Genomic DNA, 22,807 nt, shown 5'->3' on the forward strand with positions numbered 1-22,807 from the left:
GCCCTCATGCATTCAAGGCAAGCACGCTACCAATGAGCTACCTTCCCAGCCCCCACTGTAAGATTTTTGTCAGTAGGAATGACCAAAAATACTTCTCATTGTTGTTTGATACAATTGTCTCTCCTGGTTCCCAGAGAATACATTCCTCCAGTGGGCACCTGAGACCCTGGATTATACCCAGCCCTATATAACACCTTGGCAGAGTTTCGTTTATAAAGTAGACACGTCAGAATTAACAATAACTAATTATAAAGTACAACAATGATCATAACACGTGCTAATATTAATAGTAATAAAACTTGTGTGAATATGGTCTTTCTCTCACAGAAAATATTTTTATTTTTTTATTTTACTTTATTTTTGCCAGTCCTGGGGCTTGAAGTCAGAGCCTGGGTACTGTCCCTGAGCCTTTTTGTGCTCAAGGTTAGTGCTCTACCACTCAAGTCACAGCACTACTTCTGGCCTTTCCTGAGTAGTTTATTGGAAATAAGAGTCTCATGGAGAGTCTCCTACCTGGTAGTCCTGAGCCACCAGCACCCAGATTAAATAGATTTTTTTTTTAATGGCACTGGAGGTTGAATTTAGAGCCTTGTGCTTTTAGTAGATACTCTACCACTTGAGCCACACCCCAGCCATTTTTTTCTTTTTTTCTTTTTTTTTTTTTTTTTAGGTCCGGTCATGGGGCGTGAACTCTGGGCCTGGGCGCTGTCCCTCAGCTCTTCAGCTCAAGGCTAGCACTCTACCACTTGAGCCACAGCGCCACTTCCGGCTTTTTTCTTTTTGCTTAAGTGGTGCTGAGGAATCAAACCCAGGGCCTCAGGCATGCAAGGCAAGCGCTCTACCACTGAGCCAACTTCCCAGCCCCCATTTTTTTCTTAAGCATTATTCAGATAGCTCTGTTTGTGCTTCCCACTTAACTAGGATAACAGGTATGTACCACCACACCTGGCTTCCATTGATTGAGATGGAATTTGCCCTGGGCTGGCCTTTAGAAACATGGTCTTCATGACCTCTCCTGAGTAATTAACATTACAGGCATGTGCCACCATGCCTGACCATCTCAAAATATCTTTTCATGACACGATGTAGGCATTGTGAAGTAGGATTAGGTACCAGATAAGACTTACTTGAATACAAAGGCTGTGATACCATCTTATAACCAGGATGGTTGCTAAGCGACTGACCAACAAGCAGTGGACACAGCCTGGACCTGCTGGACCAAGAAGTGATTCACATCCAGGGTGGAACTGAGATTTCGTCATTTTACTTCGAAGGGAGTACAGTTCAGAGCTTACCAATTATTTCTTTCTGGAATTTTCCATTTCTTCTTTTTTTTTTTTTTGGAGTGCTGTTGTGTGCTGTGAATAAGTGAAGTTTCTGAAATCAAGGGCTACCACGTTTTCTGTGGTCATGAAAACGTTGAGCATCTCATTGTATTTCATTCCCTACTTTGATTTCTTGAATTATCTGTTCGTAATCTTTTCTTTTTCTTTTTTTCTGCTGAAATGTTAGTCCTTTTTTTTCTTTGAGCTATCTGTAAGCTGTCTCTGCTACGGACGCCACATATGCTTGCTGTGGGCTGCCTCCCTATCTCCTCCTGGTGCTTTTATCCATCAGCCTTAACCCTCAACAGCCTCATCTCATTTCTTCCTACTCTTCACAGATCCCCGTTTTTCTTCTTTTCTAAGCTGAGGTCCAGTTTTTGCAGCTGGAAAAAAAAAAAAAAAGACTCAACCTGACTATTGTTTCCTTTTGTTCGAGGTAGCATCTGACTACTGTCTCCTTTTGTTTGAGGTAGTATCTTGCTCTGTAACCCAGACTGGCTTTCAGCTTGCAATCCTCCCACTTCAGCCTTCTAAGCTGGGACTACATGGTTTTTGCCATGTTTCCTTTGGATCTTTTCTAGGGTGAGCAAGCAGACTCTGAGTGTGCTTTTCCTGGACTAGTACTGGACAGTCTCTAGAAAACTCAGAATGTTCAGTCATTGCTGGGGAGAGGCCCCAGCCAAGGACAGTTTATTATCCCTGTAGGCAATTTCCCAGAAGTTCTTTCAGCCAGGCCTGGGGAAAGCCCAGCTGTCCCGGCCCCATCCTCCACCACCTCCTTGCTCTAGCCGCAGCTTTGCACTGCTCTGGATCTCTCTGTCTGTTTCTGCAATGAAACACCGGAGGCAGATTAACTTTATTTTAAAAGAAGGTCAGAGATGCTGACCATCTAAACAGCACTTCACAGCCTCCGCTTGCCTCCTCATAGCCAGTGGCAATGGCAGGAACACATGACAAGGGCAAGAAACCACGTCTCAACACAGGAAACCAGAGAACATCCAGGCAGCTCACTCCAGAGCTGCAACCAAATAGCTGAGTGCGGACCACCCACTGAGGCCCTGCCTCTTAAAGGGTCCACACCATCCCTCAACACCACGGGGGGGGGGGGGGGCGGCAGGAATCAAGCTTCTAAGGCCAAAACACATCTAAACCATAGAAATCTCCTCCAGGACCACATGCTATGAAAGGAAGAAAGAATTGGAATAATGAATAGTATTGAATGTCCCATTCAATCTAATAGTTCTCCACTGCTTTTCTTTCTGGCTCTTTCTCTCCGCGTCCCCCTCCCCCAGATGAGATTAGATGTGGTTAAAAAATGAGATGCCTTTGTTGGAAGGGAAAAGCCATGGGAGATTAGAATATTGGAGCCGAAGGACAGAATGATTTTGTCTTTCTTGGTGATGATGAGTACGTTCAGATGTAGACACAAGCAGCGCAAACAGTCAGATATTCATCCTGCCTCTCTGTTTTCCATCACAAGGCAAACTTTGTGTCACAAATTCCCCATCCAGGAGTCTGTGAGGTCTAAATGAGCAGCCAGACATCAGAGCATTTCAAGCATTTCATCTATAAATATTTCACAAAGATAGCTCACAAAGATAAGTTCTCTAAAAGAAAGAAAACAACCCAAAACATTTTCTTTCTTTCTTTCTTTTTTTGTCGGTCATGGGACTTGAACTCTGGGCCAGGGTGCTGTCCCCTCAGCTCTTCAGCTCAAGGCTAACGCTCGACCACTTGAACCACAGTATCACTTCTGTTTTTCTGAGTTGTTTATTGGAAATAAGAGTCTTGTGGACTTTTCTGCCTGGACTGGCTTTGAACTGCAATCCTCAGATCCCAACCTTCTGAGTAGCTAGGATTACAGGCCTGCACCCAGCCCCTAAAACCATTATTAAATCCTAAGAACACTAACAGGGAGTTAGTGTTCTATAATTTTTTGGGGGCTAGACTAGGGTTTGAACTCAGTGCCTTGCACCCAGAGCTGCTGGGAGGAGGAGATGGGTCTGAATCTGATGTTTTGTGCAATCAAATTTTCTATATTCCAGATTTCATATCGCTTCTCAGACTTAAGATTTAGTTTGCTATAAGGAAATTGGGAGTGTTTGCCTCCAATTGCTGACGTGGGCAATCTTTACAGAATATTTGTTTCCTAAAGCCTGATGGGAATCTACTTTGTTCTCATAACTCCATAGTGTTCGCATGGCACAGGCCCACTGACCTCTCCTGGAAAGCCTCACACCTGCCTTATCTGAAAGGCACCATGGAAGAGCAGGACCCGAGACCCTCTACCATATAACCCTCCAAACATGGCTGTTGACACTGTAAACCCCAAATAGGACAGTTCTGGCACTTAACCCCCAGCAGAACAGGTCAAAGAATTTCCCAAGAGGAGTCTCATCTTAGAATGTATAAAAACCTAAGCCCCCATCCCAACACTCCCTGCTCTTTGTCTCTCTGACCCCACTTGGTTCTTTTTTTTTTTTTTTTAAGTTGTGGGGCTTGAACTCTGGGCCTGGGCACTGTCCCTCAGCTCTTCAGCTCAAGGCAAACACTCTACCACTTGAACCACAGTGCCAGTTCTGGTTGTCTGATGGACTTTTCTGCCTGGGCTGGCTTTGAACCACGATCCTCCTGTCTCAGCCTCCTGAGTAGCTAGGATTACAAGTGTGAGCCACCAGCACTGGGCTCTACTGGGTTTTTACATGGAGTCCCTCTGCAGTGCTAATTAAAGCCTGCTCTGGTCTGTGGAGGTATCTGTCTTCTTTCTCTTCTTTCATCCACTTGACTCAGTTTCCTAACAAAATTTAAAAGGAAAACATTTTTTACATCAAAAGCTCTCATAGCATATCTTTCTTTGTCTTAGGCCGTTTTGGTGTCACTATAACTGAATGCCTGAAGTGCAAAGGTTTATTTCTTACAGTTCTGGCTAGAAGGTCCAAGTTCAGGGGACAGTAGCCAATGAGGGCCTTCCTGCAGCATCATAGCACAGATGACAGCACCTCTCATGGCAGGAAGGCCACCTGGAGAGAACTTTGGAAAGCAAAAACAATTTACTTGGTTTTTTGATTGTGGGGCTGAGCATTGTCCCTGAATTTCTCTGCTCAAGGAGAGCACTCTATCACTTTGAGCCACAGTACCACTTCTAGTTTTCTGGTTGTTATTTGAAGATAAGAGTCTCACAGACTTTTCTGCCTAGTCTGGCTTTGAACCACGATCCTCAGATCTCAGCTTCTGGAGTAGCTAGTATTACAGGCATGAGCCACCAGTGCCCAGCCTGAACTTGCTTTTATAACAAAGCTGCTCTATGTTAATCTGTTCATGAGAGTATTGGCCTCAGACCTAATCAGCTCTTAAAGACCCCACATGTCAAGGATGTGTCTTTGGGGATTAAGATTCTAACATGGTGGGTGGGAAGTTGGCTCAGTGGTAGAGAGCTTGCCTTGCATGCCTGAGGCCCTGGGTTCGATTCTCAGCACCACATAAGCAAAAAGAAAAAAGCCGGAAGTGGCACTGTGACTCAAGTGGTAGAGCGCTAGCCTTGAGCTGAAGAGCTGAGGGACAGCGCCCAGGCCCAGAGTTCAGGCCCCACGACCGGACCCAAAAAAAAAAAAAAAAAAAGATTCTAACATGGGACCTCTTGGAGACCCATTCCAGCCGGAGCCCACTGGTTTATCTGTGTAGCTAAAGTGAGGGCCATTTTTCAGATAGTGAAACGGAGACCTTTATGGTTGAGTCCCTTGTTCAAGGTTGGAAGAAGTCTTGGGGAAAGCTAGAGCAAAATGAGGGCTCACCTGTGGGTCAGAGGAGACAAAGGGGAGAGCCTGGGGAGAGAGGGGCCCCCACTTCAGCCCTCACAAATGTACCCTTTCTGTTAGGGCTCACAGAGCACTGAACTAGCCCAGCCCAGCAGACTTAAGGCGGGGGCTGGGAGGGCCACTGGCAGGAGGCTCAGTTGGCATACTCATTAACTTTCTCTTGCACCTGGAAGATATGGATAACCAGCAACACTGGTTGGACAGAATGTTTTCATTTGGTTGGTGGTTGGTTAGTGGGGGGGGGGGGGGGGGGGGGGGTTTGGTGCCAGTCCTAGGGTTTGAACTCAGAGCCTGGGTACTGCTCTGAGCTTCATCCACTCAAGTCTAGTGTTGTAACACTTGAGCCACAGCTCTACTTCCAGCTTTTGGGGTGGTTAAGTGGAGATAAAGAGTCTCACATTTGTACCTGGATCCTTAGATCTCAGCCTTCTGATGCAGCTTGGATTATAGGCATGAGGCACCAGTGCCCAACTTGAAAGAATGTTTTTTTATTTTTATTTATTTATTTATTTTTGGGTCCGGTCGTGGGGCCTGAACTCTGGGCCTGGGCGCTGTCCCTCAGCTCTTCAGCTCAAGGCTAGCGCTCTACCACTTGAGCCACAGCACCACTTCTGGCTTTTTTCTTTTTGCTTATGTGGTGCTGAGGAATCGAACCCAGGGCCTCTGGCATGCAAGGCAAGTGCTCTACCACTGAGCCACCTTCCCAGCTCCCATAGAATGTTTTTTAAAGGCAAAGGAAAGAGCCAGATGAACCTTCCATACAGTTGTTGAGTGTAGCGGGAGATAGGAACAATTCTGACAATGGAGGAAACGAGATCTCTGCCCCCATCTCCCCTCCCCATGAGAGACCTCCATATCTTCACTCTGACTTGTTCTCTCTGGGGTGAGGGAGGTGGTCCGAGTCTCCAGGGGATAAAGGTGTGTGTGTGTGTGTGTGTGTGTGTGTGTGTGTGTGTGTGTGTGTGTGTGTGTCTTTCTCCAGCATCTACCTCTCCCATGGTTGGTAAGTGTCCAGAATAGAATAGTCATCTGTGTCCCCAGAGCATGGGAAACTCACAGGCTGTCCTGGCTACTTTGCTGACCTGGATCCATGACAATTGTGCCTGGAGCCCTTTTTGGCAGCTTCCCTACGATTATTCCCTCCCCTGGAGTTCTGGCCTTGGTGAAGCTGGGGAGGTGTGTTGGAAGCTTTCTGCCATGAGTGTGTCCCACAGATGTGCCTGTGGTCCGCTTGATTCTAGCGTGGTTCTGTTGGGCAGGGTCTTGTAGAGGGTGGCTAGATCCCCAGGAGCATTGCCCTCTCAAGAGGTCAGTGTTTTTCTCTTGGGATCCCAGTTAGTTACCTTGAGAATCAGTTGTTAGGAAAAGAGCCAACCCAAGTCAGGCAAGGTAGCTTATGCTTGTAGTCCCAGCTTTTTGGGAAGCAGAGATCAGGAGGATTGAGGTTCCAGGCTGACATGGAACAAAAGTTCGTGAGATCTCAAATCAACCAATAAAAAGCCAGGTATAGTAGTACCAGCGGTCCAGTCCGCTCAGCTAAGTAGGAAATGAGAGGCTAGGGGTCCAGGCCAGCCCGGGCAAAACTTGGAGATCCTAAGCTGGGTACAAGTCACTCATACCTGTATCCTAGCCACTCAAAAGGCTGAGACTGCTAGATGTTGATAGCTTATGCCTGTAACCCTAGCTACTCAGAAGGCTGGGATCTGAGGATCACAGTTCAAAGCCAGCCTGCCCATGAGACTCTTGTCTCTAACTACCAGAAAACCTGAGCTGTGGCTCAAAATGGTAGCCCACAATCCTTGAGCGAAAATGCCCAGGGATAGTACTCGGTACCTGAGTTTAAGCCCCACAACTGACAAAAAGAAAAAGAAGAGGCTGAGCTATCTAGGATTAAGGTTCAAAGCCAGACTGGGCTGAAAAGGGCAATTAATCAGCCAAAATCTGGGCTAGAGGTATGGGTTAAGTAGTAGAGTTTCTGCCTAGCAAGTACAAGACCCTGAGTTCAAATCTCAGTACCACTAAAGGAAAAATGAAGAAAAAAAACAAGCCTGAGGTTGGAGGGGTGACTCAGTTGGTAGAGCTCTAGCTAGTGAGCAAAACCATCAGGTACTGAGTTTGAGTCCAACTTGGACCTAAAGAAAAGAAAAAGAATAGAGCTGACCCCCCAATCCCTCCTGCCTTCTCTCTCACTGTATGACTGTCTCCCCCATGTTGCATTCCCCCATCCCTCCGCCATGATGTGATATAGCCAGAAGGCCTCCATCCAAGTCCGAACCAACATGCTACCTGACCTTGCATGCTCAGCCTCCAAAATCATGAGCTAAAGAAACCTCTTTGCTTTGTAAAGTACCCTGCCTTAGATATTTTTGACACAGTGATGGAAAATGGACCAATACCATGGCACAAGTCGCTGTGTAGAATCCATCTTTCCCTCTGTTTTTACCACTGATGCTTAATACAGGTTAAGAGAACAGAGAAGAGCAAAGAGAAAGGGCTGCTCCGATAGGCAAGACTTTGAGGCTCTAAAGGGCTATTTATGGAAACATCTGCCTCAGCAACCAGCTGACAGAGCAAGAACCATTATGATGCTTCCTTTGATTCCAAGAGTGTCAGAATGCATATCTTTTTTGCTAGCATTCTATCACTTGACCCGCAGTGCCACTTCTGGCTTTTTCTGTTCATGTGGTACTGAGGAATCGAACCCAGCGCTTCATGCATGCTAGGCAAGCACTTTACCCCTAAGCCACATTTCCAACCCTAGAATGCCTATCTTACAGGCAGACTTTTAGATGTGGCCTTTTTTATTTTCTGATATACAATACATTGCCGTAAGATACACAAGTCTTTTTTATTTTTATTTTTATTTTTTTTGGTCCGGTCGTGGGGCCTGAACTCTGGGCCTGGGCGCTGTCCCTCAGCTCTTCAGCTCAAGGCTAGCGCTCTACCACTTGAGCCACAGCACCACTTCCGGCTTTTTTCTTTTTGCTTATGTGGTGCTGAGGAGTTGAACCCAGGGCCTCATGCATGCAAGGCAAGCGCTTTACCTCTGAGCCACCTTCCCAGCCAGCCCCCTCTTTTTTTTTTTTAAATACTGGTCCTGGGGCTTGAACTCAGGGCGTGGGCACTGTCCTTTAGCTTATTTGCTTAAGTCTATTGCTCTGCCACCTGAGCCACAGCTGTACTTCCAGGTTTTTTGGTAGTTAATTGGAGATGAGAATCTACAGACTTTTCTCCTCCAGCTAGCTTCCAACCGTGATCCTTAGATCCCAGCTTCCTGAGTAGCTAGGATTACAGGCGTGAGCCACTGGTGCCCACCTAGCTTGGTCCTCTGTGTCAGTGGGCATTGTAGAACTATGACTGATTTAACTTTTCTATGGTTGGGAAGCCCTTTTGATGTGCGTTTAATTCGCAGCCACAAGAAACAGAGCTATCCCGATCTTTCTTGTACTTGTTGTGTTTTGTGTCTGTTTTTGTTTTTTGCTAGACATCTATTTCTCTTAGAAATGTGCCTCCCAATAGTGCGGCTGGCTTTGTGATTTATGCATTAAGGAAACATCAGGAAGGATTGGCAGGGATTTGCCTGGACATGAATGTTGGGGCCAATAAAGAAGGTATGGACTCTGTGTGGATTTCCCCTGTCTGGAACCGTTGGCTCACCTGAAGCTCTCCCAGACTGGGGAAAGGTTCTGTTGTTGGGGCCTTGGAGCTGGAGTGGGCTTGAGCAGTGCATTTCAAGGCGGGCAGGCCAGTGACCTGCCTGGCTGTGTGTTTGTGCCTCGTGACTTGGCCCCAGCAGCACAGTGAGAGAGTGGAGGGAGTATGTTCCCATGGCTGGAGCTGCAGCCAGGCTCACACCCAGTCTCTGTGCCTGTCTAGAGGACTTTGGGTTTTCCGGAAATAACCCTGATTAGCAGGAAAGCTGGAACAATCAACAAACCCTCATCCCAGCTGGCCCAGGGCTCCCTGGGGCCTCGGTCTGTGGGACCAGGAGGGCCAGCAAACCCAAGTCCAAACTTCAGAGTGGGAGGTGATTCCCCACCCCCACCCCCCACCCCCAGTCGTCCCATTGAGATAGCTTTTACAGCAGCAGCCCTGCAAAGCCTTAGCTGAACTGTAGCGAACTCCTCATCACACAAGCGTAAACAATTTAAGGAGCTCGGGGACTGACCTCGTCCTTCTGCTGACCTCTGGCACAGCCCCTTGTCTTCCACCCAAGAAGGGCAGAAGTGTCAGAGTGAGCAACTTGCAAGTCACTTCCCTCTGGCACCGTGTGCTCCTGTGCCACTACCTATTTGTCCCTACCACACAGAGTTGTGTTCACGATTGCATAATAGCTCACTGGAAAGAGCAAATAGGGCTCTAAAAATATAAATCATTGCATTAGCCCTCAGGGATTCGTTGCTTATAGCCAGAGTCAGGGAATGATTAATGGAATGGATTTGAGCACAAGGGCTGCTGGCCAGGACAGGTCTGTCCCTGAGGCTTCACTACCCCAGCACTCCCCAGGCACAGAGAGGAGATGGCTGAGGAGTGGGGGAGCCTGGGGCCCGAGGTGGAGATTCAGTACAGGAAGCAAGTCCCTCCCCCCTTGGAGGCCATTGAGCCAATGGCTGAGGCGCAAAGCCAATATCCAGAGATGAAGAAATGGGCTCAAGGTGCTTAGCATTCCACAGATGGTAAGTGGAGGACTCAAGCCTGCGCAATCCACCTCCCACATCGTTCTACCATCAGCCCTGATGGAGGCCAAGTCTGTACAGGAGACCTCTCCCATCTCCCCTGCCTGGTACCCAGGGCATCCATCCTCCATGCCAGCCAATCTCCTCAACCTTCCTGACCCTTCGGAAATGCTGCCACCTCAGGTCCTTCCTGACCCTCTCTATTATGTGTGTGGAGTGTATGTGTGTTTCCTTGGGCTTGCCCTCAAAGCCTGCACACTGTCTCTGAACTTTTGTGCTCAAGGCTAGTGTAAGGTCCATTCGTGGATGGTGAGCAGACCTCGCCCAGTACCTGCATTACCTAGGCAACTGGGATACCTGGAAGAGGTCACATCTGCATCTGCTGAGGTCACACAGATCTGATGTGACCATACCTTTCTCCCACCTAGTCCCATCTCCACTTACCTGGTCCTAATTCCCTTTACCTGGACACACCTTTCCCCGCCCCTACCCTAGATAAGGCCTAACTAACCCAGGGCCAGATGCTCTCTTTCCCAGCTCTTTTTTTTTTTTTTAAACCTTTTCTTCTTTTTTTATTTTTTATTTGTTTTTTTTTTTTTTTTTTTTTGTGGGTTGTGGGGCTTGAACTCTGGGCCTGGGTGTTGCCCCTCAGCTCTTCAGCTCAAGGCAAGCACTCTACCACTTGAGCCACAGTGCCACTTCCATTTCCCAGCTCTTTTTCCCAGCCATGTGGTGGGCCAAGATGGCCTGGTGCCAGCTGGAACAATGAATAAACCTACCCCTTACCTGAATACCAGGTGCGTGGTGTGGTTCTTACTCGGCAACCTCTTTTTTTTTTTTTTGGTCCAGTTGTGGGGTCTGAACTCTGGGCCTAGACATTATCCCTCAGCTCTTCAGCTCAAGGCTAGCGCTCTACCACTTGAGCCACAGCACCACTTCCGGCTTTTTTTCTTTTTGCTTATGTGGTGCTGAGGAATCGAACCCAGGGCCTCAGGCATGCAAGGCAAGCACTCTACCACTGAGCCAACTTCCCAGTCCATCGGCAACCTCTTTTTAAAAACCTAACAGCTAGCCGGGCACTGGTGGCTCACGCCTATAATCCTAGCTACTCAGGAGGCTGAGATCTGAGGATCTCAGTTCAAAGCCAGCCCGGGCAGGAAAGACCGTCAGACTCCTATCTCCAATAAACCACCAGAAAACGGGAAGTGGCGCTGTAGCTCAAGTGGTAGAGCACTAGCCTTGAGCTGAAGAGCTGAGGGACAGCGCCCAGGCCCAGAGTTCAAGTCCCACGACCGACAAAAAAAAAAAAAAAAAAAACTAACAGCTAGCACTCTACCACTTGAGTCACACCTCCACTTCCAGCTTTTTGGTGGTTAATTGGAGATAAGAGTCTTCTGGACTTTCCTGCCCAGGCTGGCTTGGAACCAGGATCCTCAGATCTCAGCCTCCTGAGTAGCTAGGATTACAGGCATGAGCCACTGGCATCATCATCATCTTCTTTTAATTTCTTTTTTTTTGGGGGGGGGGAGGGTCTGGTCGTGGGGCCTGAACTCAGGGCCTGGGCGCTGTCCCTCAGCTCTTCAGCTCAAGGCGAGCACTCTACCACTTGAGCCACAGTGCCACTTCCGGCTTTTTTTCTTTTTGCTTATGTGGTGCTGGGGAATCAAACCCAGGGCCTCATGCATGCAAGGCAAGCGCTCTACCACTGAGCCACCTTCCCAGCCCCCTTCTTTTAATTTCTTGTAGAGTTCATTTTTTGTTTTGTTTCATGCTTTGGAGGCATTAGTGAAGACTGGATAGCATAGTAAAGATGGCTCCCGGAAACATTTCAGGAATCAGATATTTACAGAGATTAAACAAAACAAACTAACAAAAAGCTGCCTTATACTTGCAATCCTAGCTATCCAGGCAGCTGAGATCTTAGGATCACAGTTCAAAAACAGCCCAAACAGGAAAGTCCATGAGATTCTTATCTCCAATTAACCACCAAAGAGCTAGAAGTGAAGCTGTGGCTCAAATGGAAGAGCACCAGCCTTGAGCAAAAAAGCTCAAGGACAGTGCCAGACCCTGAGTTTAAATCACAGTACCAACACACACACACACACACACACACACACACACAAATGAAGAATGGTGATCAGATACAGAACTGGTAGCGTCCTCCATGACAAAATCTGGATTATTGTATCTCAGAGATACAATACTAAGAGAATACTTCGCAAACCCATAAAACTTCCATCAGTAGTCACCAGACCCTGCATCAGGAGTTGCCAGACCACAACTCACATGACAAATCTTTTGTCTCTTTCCTCCCCTTTCTCTCTCTCTCCCTCTTTCTCTCTCTTTCCTTTTTTGCTTTTTTTCCCCCTAGAGTTTGAACTCAGGGCCTTGTGCTTGCCAGGGAGGCACTCTGCCACTTCACCCATACTGCCAGCTCTCCTGTTTGTTTCTGTTAATAAAGTTTTATTGGAACAACCATTGTGCTTGTATGCTCCCTTCATGACACCTTGGTGGGGCTGAGTTGTGACAGGCTATACAGCTTGCAGAGCTGAGAACCATTCACCTGTATAAAAAATGTTTGCCCATCCCAATCTCTCATAGCTGTTCATCTTTTTCTAGTATGTTCTTTTAAATTGTGGCAAAATACACATAACACAGTTTAGCATCCTGACCATTTTTACGTGTGTGTGGCTGAGTGAAACTGAATACATACATTCACAGTGTTGGAAAACCATCACCACCACCTATTTCCAAACTCCTTTCCTTTTACAAAACGAAAACTTTATACCCAGTAAACAGTAACTTCACATTCTTCCTTCAGCCCTTGGAAACCACTTCCAGTCTAGAAGAACTTATCTAAGTACTCATCTGCTAAATGGGATCCTAGACAGCTATCTTGATAACTTCAAGGCTTGTTCCATGAGTAACATATCTCAAAGTTTCCTTCCTTTTTTATCTTTTAGAGGGTTTGGAGTTATTTATTTATTTATTAGTGTATGTGTACCCATCCTGGGGTTTGAACTCAGGGTCTAGGTGTTGTCCCTTAGATTTTTTGCTTAAGGCTAGCATTCTACCACCTGAACCACATCTCCACTTCCAGCTGCTTAATTGGAGATAAGATTCTCCTGGACTTTTCCTGCCGGAACTGGCTCTGAGCCTTGATCATCAGATCTCAGCCTCCTGAGAAGCTGGGATTACAGGCCTGAGTCACCAGCATCTGGCTCTATAGGGCCTTTCAATGGCCCTTCATTTCTTGCTCAAAAATAAGAGCATCAGGGCTGGGAATGTGGCGTAATGGTAGAGTGCTAGCCTAGCATGCATGAAGCCCTGGGTTCCATTCCTCAGTACCACATAAACAGAAAAGGCCAGAAGTGGTGGTGTGGCTCAAGTGGTAAAGCGCTAGCCTTCAGCACAGAGGGGCTCAGGGACAGAGCTCAGGTCCTGAGTTCAAGCCCCAGGACCGGCAATAATAATAATAATAATAATAATAATAATATCACCACCTTACATAATCCATGATAATCCACCTATCACCCTATCCTTGGCTCTAGTTGGCCCCATTCTGTCTTCTCTGCCCGGGCTATTGCACAGCACCATGCCCTGAGCATGCGCACACTTCCTAGCCTTGAAATGGACAGTCATCCCCTCATCCCCAGGCAGATGTCTTCCCCTTTCTTCTGGCTTCCCAGCCAGCTAATTTTCTGTTGTGGTGGCTTTTTGTCCTGGGCAAATTAGTCTCTTGCTTCTCCGTGTTTAGGAAAAGGAAATTGAGCCAGACCATCTGGAAGTTTCCAGATGCACAGCTAGCACTCCAGAACCCTCAGCTACTTGCTCTCTTATTTTCACTGACCATCTAGATTTCCTTAAAGGCAGAGACTATTTCATTTTTGAATACTTACCCACTCAGCTCAACAGAGAACCTTCTGTGCAGGGAAGGCTGGGGGTGGGGTGTGTCAATGAGCAAATCACTTATTTTTAAACTAGGATTTTAGACCCCAGGCCCAAAGTCCAGGAGTGTCCAATTAAGCCCCATCCACTCACCTCCATATGCCAAATAAAGAGGCGTGGTGAAGGCAGGGAAAGGAGACTGATCCCATGGCCGCCGTGGGAAGACAGCACGTCTGTTCACCTCCAGCCATCGTCAGAGGCGCCCACACTGGCTTCCGGTTCAATAGGGAGGATCGGGGGCAGGGAGTGCGAGCGGTGTGTGGAGTTAACACAGGCCCGGGTCCCAGGAATGGCCTGGTTGACCACTAGCTCAGTCTTGGTCCTTGAAGGAGCTCTGGAGAGATTGTCATCACTTTGTTACTGGGACAGAACAGGAACGAGGTGGTGGTCTGAGTTTTTGGTGTTTGCTTTAAGCTGCTAAGAAGACAAGACATGGCTTGTGTGAAGGGCAGTTTGCCATCCACCCAGGATTGCTTATCTGTGAATCTGGTCTCTCTTGGAGTCCATGGTGATTGCAAAGTGGACTTTTGCAAACAGTAGCTCAAGTCAAAAGGCACAGATCCAAAGCTTGGGGGATGGAGGGAGAGGGGGACTAGGTAATTCACAGGACCCAGCAAAGACATCCTTTAAGTTACCTCTTACAATTTCAAATGATTTTTCTTCATCACTCTACTGTCTAGGGGCTCCACGATATTTTCTGTGCCTTGCTCGTGACATACCTTGGTCTAGAACTCTCCTCCCTCCCGCCCACACCCCCTCCCCTTTCAGGCTGTCAAACTCTTCCTCACCCTCCCAGAGACAACTCCAATGTCACCTCTGTGGACTCCTGAGGGGCATGGACACCTTTTGCTCATCATCACCCAGGTGCCAGTGCCCTTGCTAGCCAGCACACAGAGGAATGGCAGGGTCACCCACAGCCTAAGAGATTATATGTACTGGGTGCTGGTGCTTCATGCCTGTAAGCCTAGCTACTCAGGAAGCAGAGATCTAAGGATGGCGGTTCAAAGCCAGCCCAGGAGCCAACTCAGGCAGAAAAGTCCAATTGTCTACCAAAAAGCTGGAAATAAAGGTGTGGCTCAAGTGGTAGAGAGCCTACCTTAAGTGCAAAAGCTAAAAGCAAGAGCATAAAGCTCTACGTTCAAGCCACGCCCCTCAGGCCTAGGAATGTTCGGTGTACTCCACCTCCCGTCCAGCTGCTCAGGCTCCCAGGACTTAACAGCACAGAACCCAGGCTTGGTGCCCTTAGCAGTGAGGTGACAGAAACTCCTGCCTCCCCGTGTCCTCTTTCCTGTCCTGGCCTCAGCGGAAAGGTGACACTGTGCTCTCCGGGCTAAACCAGTGCCCTCTAGGAGCCCCGTCGCAGCAGCAGCACAGTGATTCCAGACTTGTCTTCCCACTGTGTCCAGTTGCCCTGCTGGCCAGTGCCCCTGGCCCTGGACATGGGTAGTTGACTGGGTCTAGGGGGTGTGAGGAAATCTCTGTCTGCTGGAGGACCCCCACAGAGTGGGAGCTTCCTGAGGAGCCCTGCAGAGCAAGCCTGAGCTAATGCAGAGGTCAGTTCCCCCACTGGAGAGATTTTATGCCTCAGTAGACTTTCCTTCCACCTTCCCCTGGGGTTAGGAAGGCCAGGGCTGCATTCTAAGAGAGTTCCCAGAACAGACAACAGGTACCCCAGAGGGGTGCCAGGCTTCAGGAAGGGGGAGCAAAGAGCACTGAAGGCAGCAAGATCCACACTGGAGGCAGCTGGTGTATGGGATGAGGCAGTGTTGGGAGAGGACCCCTGGCTGAGTGCAGCAGGTGACAGCTGCTCCCAAACCCACAGGGACATCAGCCTCACATGGAGACTGCTGCCAAGTTCTGTTATATGCAACAGTATGGTTTTCTTCCTACAAATGTATCCCTTAAGCCAGATGCTGGTGGCTCACACCTATAATCCTAGCTACTCAGGAAGATGAGATCAGAGGATCACAGTTCAAAGCCACCCTGGCAGAAAAGGCCAGGAGACTCTACTCTCCAATTAATCAGCAAAAAGCCAGAAATACAGCTGTGGCTCAAGTGGTTAGAGTGCTACCCTTGAACACAAAAAACTAAGGAAATAGCTCCCAGGGCCCTAATTCAAGCCCTAGTGCTGGCACAAAAGAACAAAAGGAAGGAAGGAAGGAAGCCTTTTGGTAGAAGCATAAACATCAAAGAGAGGGATAATGCTATATTTTTTAATGCCTCTAATTCACAATCCTAGATGAACTCGAGGTCAGCTTGTTTTGAGACCTTGCCTCACAACATTAATACCTAGATAAATAAGTCTGATGGATAAGGAAAGAAGCGATGTATCAGTGCACTTGTGACATTGAAGGAAAGACGGAGGACTTTATTTGACAAAGATGACACTGATTTGGACAATTCAGGATGGAGCTATTACATAGACTGTGGATAATGGCGAATGAAAGCCAAAAGACGTGGATATAGGATGGAGCCCACTAGCTGCAGAAGTTCCCCCTGGTGACAGCCCAAGTCTGAGGACAGCATCAGGAGCCAGGTCCCCAGTCCAGAGAGAAAAGGAGAAGGGAGGGGAGGAGACTTTTGTTTCCTTAAATTGCCTACACCCTTCAGTCAGCCCCTGGGAGGAAGGACCTCACAGGTCCAAGAACACCTGTGTGCCACACGAGGCGTGGATATAGCGCTCTGACTCTGTGGCTCCAAGTCTTTGACTCAGGTCTACCGAGTAGACACTGGATAGCCTCACACCCTTATTTCATGCTTCATTTTTATTCTTCCATTCAATTGAAGTAGAGGTACAACTTCTCACAAAGTTTTATGTCAATCGGGGCCTGCCCTCCCCCATGTTGTTCATGACTAAGCTCATAGGAGATAGATATGTGTTTGCAGGGGGAGGGAAGGGGGAGAGAGGAGGGGAAGAGGAGGAGGGTGGAGGGGAGTGATGGCCCAGGTCCTTGTCCCCTAGCTCACACCATCTCCAATGACACTACATCCACTAGAGAGGACCACTGGATGACACACTGGGTTCCCTTTCTGACTTAGCCTCTAGCTCCAGAGGGCCAGGCATGCCCCTGGCCTTCCCCCCCACCCAATACCGCCCTCCCCCCACCCCACCCCCAATTGTGATGCTCCTGTATCCAAGGATTCCAGCAAGGCCGGTGGCAATTCATTCTGGAGAAGAGAAAGCTCAGGGCTGCGGCAGGAAATTGGACAGTGTCCTGTTGCTTCCACTGCCAAGACGCAGATGGAGTAAGCCGCTGGCTTCCCTCCTCCCAAGGTCACTGGGGTCAGGAGGACACTATCAAGGGTAGCAAAATGACGTCAGTGAATCAGAAATTGTCCTTCACCTGAGCTGGTCCGGGCTCACCTGGCCTCCGCTGGAGTGGACCGTGCAGCTGGGCTTTTGCCCTTAGCCCTATCTGGCACGGAAAGTGCCAGCCTGGAAGGAGACCGCCCCCCCCACTGTTTGCCTGTCTGGATGTTCCCTGGATTTATCAAATGGCACTGGAGAGGTCAGAGGGGAGAAGTCATGGGTTCACACTCATTCCCCGGATGTGATGCTGCAGGCTGGGCGCATAGCTGTCCTGGGGGACAGTCTGCCCTCTCCTGCAGCCACACTTGAGTGTGAGTAATGTGAATTTCCAGTCATCCCAGGCCAGCCCCTGCCGCCAGGAGCAGCCATGTCTTCATGGGGAGCAATGGAGCAGCTGGAGGCCTTCTTGTTCTCTGGAATTCTCCAGCTTGGCTTCAGGGCTGTCATCAACCCACACCTACTGAAATGTGGTGCCCACTTCCGGCCAGGCCATCCCCGCCCCTATCCACTGTGGGTAGCACAGGTGCAGGACAATATCTGATCCACTGATGTCATTTTGTTGCCTTGATAGTGTCCTCCTGACCCCAGTGACCTGGGGAGGAGGGCCGCCGGTGGCATCTTGGCAATAGAAGGGACAGGAGGACATAATCTGATCTCCTGCTGCTGCAGCCCTGAGGTTACTCTTCTCCAGAATGAATCGACACTGGCCTTGCTGGAGTCCTTGTTGGTGTCTTGGTTGCAGAAGCATCACAACCTGGGGGGAGGGGGAGAGGAGGGAGAGGGGACAGAGGCAGGCCTGGCCAGCCTAGAGCTCCAGAAGCCGTCAGAAAGGACACTTCTGGGGCTGGGAAGGTGGCTCAGTGGTAGAGTGCTTGCCTTGCATGCATGAGGCCCTGGGTTCGATTCTTCAGCTCCACATAAGAAGAAAAAGCTGGAAGTGGTGCTGTGGCTCAAGTGGTAGAGTGCTAGCCTTGAGCTGAAGAGCTGAGGGACAGTGCCTAGGCCTAGAGTTCAGGCCCACAACCCACAAAAGAAAGGAAGGAAGGAAGGGCGCTTCTGGAAAATCTGTGTTCAGAGAATTTGATGTCTTAGGTTTCCAAGATCAAGGGCAGCCTTGTTCCCATAGGAGACCCCCAAAAGGAACCGGAAGCCTTCCTCCAGTCCTCTGGAGCTCCCTAGCATTCTTGTAAAAGGCTCCTTGGGAAGAAAAGCTGTTTGCCTTTGGGGTGCAGTCTCGGGAGGCATCAGGCATCCAGGAACCTGAGTCCTACTGCTTATTGAATGATCTCCATGCAACTCCATCTCTGGCCCTGGTTTTGGAGAACCAAGGAGGCAGCAGCCGACCTAGAAGAGCCACAGGTAGTTGCAAGAATCTAATGAGACGTCAGTTCAAGTACTCTACAAAGTGGAAAGCATAGGAACGTCGCAGAGGACTCCGTGGTGTGCTGCTCATCCCCTTTGGCCACCCCTGTCCTCTATCAGGCCTCTCCAGGCCTTCCAGCCTGCTGCCTATCTGTATAGGCAACAGACAGAGTATGGGAACGATGGAGACATTGTCCATAGATCCAAGCAAGACTGTCAAAGCCGATACAGTAAACTACCTTATTTGTACATGATTTGACCAAGCATGAAAGAGAGAGAGGGGAAGGAGGAGGAAGAGGAAGAAAAGGAGGAAGAGGAGGAGGAGAAGAAGAAGAGGAAGAAGTAGAGGAGAAGGGAAGGGGAAGAAGGAAGGAAGGAAGGAAAAAGGAAAATTTAAAAACAAACTTTTAATTTCCCATGTGTGTACATGAAGCTCAGCTGATTCTGAGAAATCATCAGTCAGTCCTGTTATTGTCTATTGCCTTTCTGTCTCTGTGTAATCTGCTGAGCATTTCACCTTCCCAAAAGCAACTGGATTGTGTTTAAGCAATGAAGTAAGAATGAAAATTTGAGATTTGTGGGAAGGTGGCATATCTTCTTTTCTTTCCTTTTCTTTTTCTTTTCTTTTCTGGTCTTAGATCTTGAATTCAGGGCTCAGGCACTGTCCCTGAACTTTTTTTTTGTTTTTTTTCTCAAGGCTAGTGCTCTACTACTTGAGCCACAGCTCCACTTCTAGCTTTTTGGTGGTTCATTGGAGGTAAGTGTCTCACAGACTTTCCTGCCCAGGATGGATTTGAACCTCAATCCTCAGCTCTCAGCCTTCCTGAGTAGCTAGGATTACAGATGTGAGCCACCTGTGTCCAGCACAGCTAACATATCACTCATTGAAGGTGGGCAATGAGTGGGAAAAGAAAAACAACAAGTCAAAGCATAAAGCCCTGAGTTCAAGCCCCAGTATGGGCACCAAAAAAGAAAAACGAAAGCAATAATAAAGGAAGAAAGGTAAAGGCCAGCTTCATCACACACAGCTCACCTGGCTGTGGCCCCCAGCTTGCAGGCTACCTACTTTGCCAGCTCCTGCAGAGTGTGCTGTGGCATCCTGCAAATGCCCAGAGATGCCAGGCTCTCGGCCCCTCTGCTACCTACTGCTGTTTCTCTCTCCCTAGAGCCCTCTATTTCCAACTTGTCCCTCAGCCAAGACTTCCTCACCACCTTCCAATCTCCATTTAACCTGGAATCTGAGGGTCCTTCCCTGCACCCTTTCATTCCCACTCACAGCTTATAATATTACAATAAGCATGAAGTTTACATGTATTATTTATTGACACAAAATGCACATAACATTCAATCGGCCTTTTGAAGTGTACATAAGACAGTGTCACCGAGTATATTTACAACATTGTGCAACCTTTATCTCTATCCACTGCCAAAAACACATTTTGTCATCCCTCGAGGAAACCTTGTACGTATGAATAGTGATCCACCATCATGTCTTTTCTGTCAGTCCCTGCAAGGAACGAATCTGCTTCCTGTCTTTACGTCTTTGCTTTTTTTTTGGGGGGGGAGGGGTATCTTATATAAAAAGAATCATACAAGGGGCTGGGAAGGTGGCTCAGTGGTGGAGTGCTTGCCTTGCATGCATGAGGCCCTGGGTTCAATTCCTCAGCATCACAAAAGCAGAAAAAGCTGGAAGTGGCGCTGTGGCTCAAGTGGTAGAGCACTAGCCTTGAGCTGAAGAGCTGAGGACAGCGCCCAGACCCAAAGTTCAAGCCCCACTACTGACCAAAAAAAAAAAAAAAAAATCATACAATATGAGGCCTTTGCATCTGGCTTCTTTTGCATAATGTTTGAAGTTTGTCCATTAAGGTTACATGTGTCAGTACTTCATTCTTTTTTGTGGCTGAATAATATTCTATGGTATGGCTGTGATACTGTGATTTATGTATCTTTATTTTCCTTCATAGTTTTGGCTCATAACTCCCTCTTCAGGGGAGGCTTTAGAAATTAGAAGTGGGCCATAAAAATGAATCTTCTCTGCCTTGCTTGTCTTGCAGTTGGTCATAAAGGAATTCCTGTTCTACCCTTGTCCAGCAGCAGGAAATAAGATCCTTCACGTTCCAGAGGGGTTGTCTCAGACCAGATAGGCCAAGAAGAATCTGCAAAGACATGCTTTCCTGGGGTTTCCCACCCTATCAATGAAGTGTTCATGAAACCCCAAAGGAACAGAGTTTGGAGACAGCTAACTCTATGATAGCCCCCAGAGGATGGTGTCCCTAGAGCCAACATGGAAGTTCAGCATACTTCCCCAAGTCTAGCCCAATGCATCTCTTCATCAGTATCCGCTGTAATATCCTTATTGGTAGACTGATCAATGGAAGTGAGCATTTCCCTGAGTTCTGTGAATCACTCAAGCAAATTAACAGAACCTGATGAGTGGGTTATGGGAACCCTAACTTACAGCCTGTAGGTCAAACATAGGTAAAACAATCCAGGTCTAACGGATTATAGCTGAAGCATGTGTGGCAGCAGGACAGATTGAGGACTGGGAACGGTCTCTGGAAAGAAAGCATCAGAATGGAACTGAGTTAATTCACCCAGAATTGCCTCCTCCTGGCCTGGGGCGGGGAGGTGGGAGGGTACACACACAGGCAGGGGAGAGGAGGGGGAGCCCCTACATGCCTAGTGTCAGGGTCCTGGGTGATTGTGGTTGACACAGGAGGCAAACTGACACAATGGCTGTCCCCTTCTCTTGCCCACTCATGGATATTTGGATAGTACTGCCTTTCTGCCATTACTCACTTGGGTATAAGTATTTGTTCGAACTCCTTTGTTTTGTGCTAGAACAGGGACTTAAACTCAGAGCCTTGACTTTTTCCACTCAGAGCTGATGCTCTACCACTTGAACCACAGCTCCACATCTGGCTTTTTGGTGGTTAACTGGGAGTAAAAGTTTCACAAACATTTCCTCCCAGGCTGGCTTTGAACTAAAATCCTTAGATCTCAGTCTCTCGAGGAGCTGGGATTACAGGCATGTGACACTGGAGCCCAGCTAATTTGTTTGAATTCTCACTTTCATTTCTTTTGGAGCACGTAGTAAGGAGTGGGCTTTTTTAATTTAGTGTTTTAACTTTATTTTAAATTCATTTTTAATGGCTCTCTTACCTCTAGATGCACAGGCCTGAGATATTCATATAGTTGTTACCAGCTTTCTGTGCTCATTAAAATCAAAATTAGTTAGCTATAAATAAAATTAAAGAACTTGGTTCTTGGTCACACTAGCTATGTTTCAAGTCACATGTGATTCATTAGTCACGTGATTAATGGCTACCATATTTCCGTCACCCAGAAAGTATTAGACAGTATAAGTCAATGCCATATAACCTCCTTCCTATAGGGCAGGGAATCAAGTCTGTCTGGTTTACCTAAATATACCAATGCCCAACAAAGGGCCAAGTGAGTAGAACTGGTATTTTTGGAAGCACAGAAGGAATGAAGAAAGAACAGAGAGAGAAGAAGGAAGTCAGAGAAAAGGAGAAAGGAAGGCAAGGACAGAAGTATGGAGAAGGAAGGAAGGAAGGAAGGAAGGAAGGAAGGAAAGAAGGAAGGACACACTTTTTCAGCTAAAATGCTTGGGACACAAGTGTTTCAACTTTTGGAGTTTTTCCAATCCTGGCATTCTTTCATACACTTTATTTGATGGAACATTCTTAATCTGGATATCCAAAACTCCCCAAATCAAAATGCTCCAAACTCTGGAATTTGTCAGAGGTCTTCTAGCACTAACAAAATTTTACATTTCAGGGTTTGGGAATAAGGGCATTCCATCTGCATTTCATTCAACCTCTTTGCTTTACCATCAGGGAAGCTGAGGCCCAGAGTGGCAAAGCATGAAGAGGCACGAAGGTATAAACAAAGATTGAGGTTTTCATTCCTATCCGCGTTAAATTCCTCTAATTCCTCTAATCTCCTTTCACACTGGCCAAGACTTCTCAACACTCACGTAGTGGCTGCTCAGCAGTTGTTGTTTTGGCTTTATTACACTGACTTCTCTCCAGTGAAATCTGCTTTAAGCATGGATTGCGTAGCAGATATCTACAATCCAGCTCCGTCTTTGATCATATACCCTCAAGACTTAACAACAAAAGCCGTCCAGTAGAAGAGATCCTAATGGGTTTCCAATGAATAACTTCAGTTCTGCATACATAACATTTTGTCTTTAAGTCTGTGTTTCCTGTTCTCTAAAATGAGAATAATAAAACTTCCTTCACAAGTGGTAACTCATTAATAAAGTAATAATTATAAAACATCCAGCATGGCTCTAATTTATACTAGAGAGTTAATGTTTCTTTCCATTTTCTTCCCCAGACTACT

The sequence above is a fragment of the Dipodomys spectabilis genome, unplaced genomic scaffold (assembly GCF_019054845.1).
Source record: "Dipodomys spectabilis isolate Male_0828 unplaced genomic scaffold, ASM1905484v1 ptg000030l, whole genome shotgun sequence".
In the NCBI taxonomy this organism is placed as follows: Eukaryota; Metazoa; Chordata; class Mammalia; order Rodentia; family Heteromyidae; genus Dipodomys; species Dipodomys spectabilis.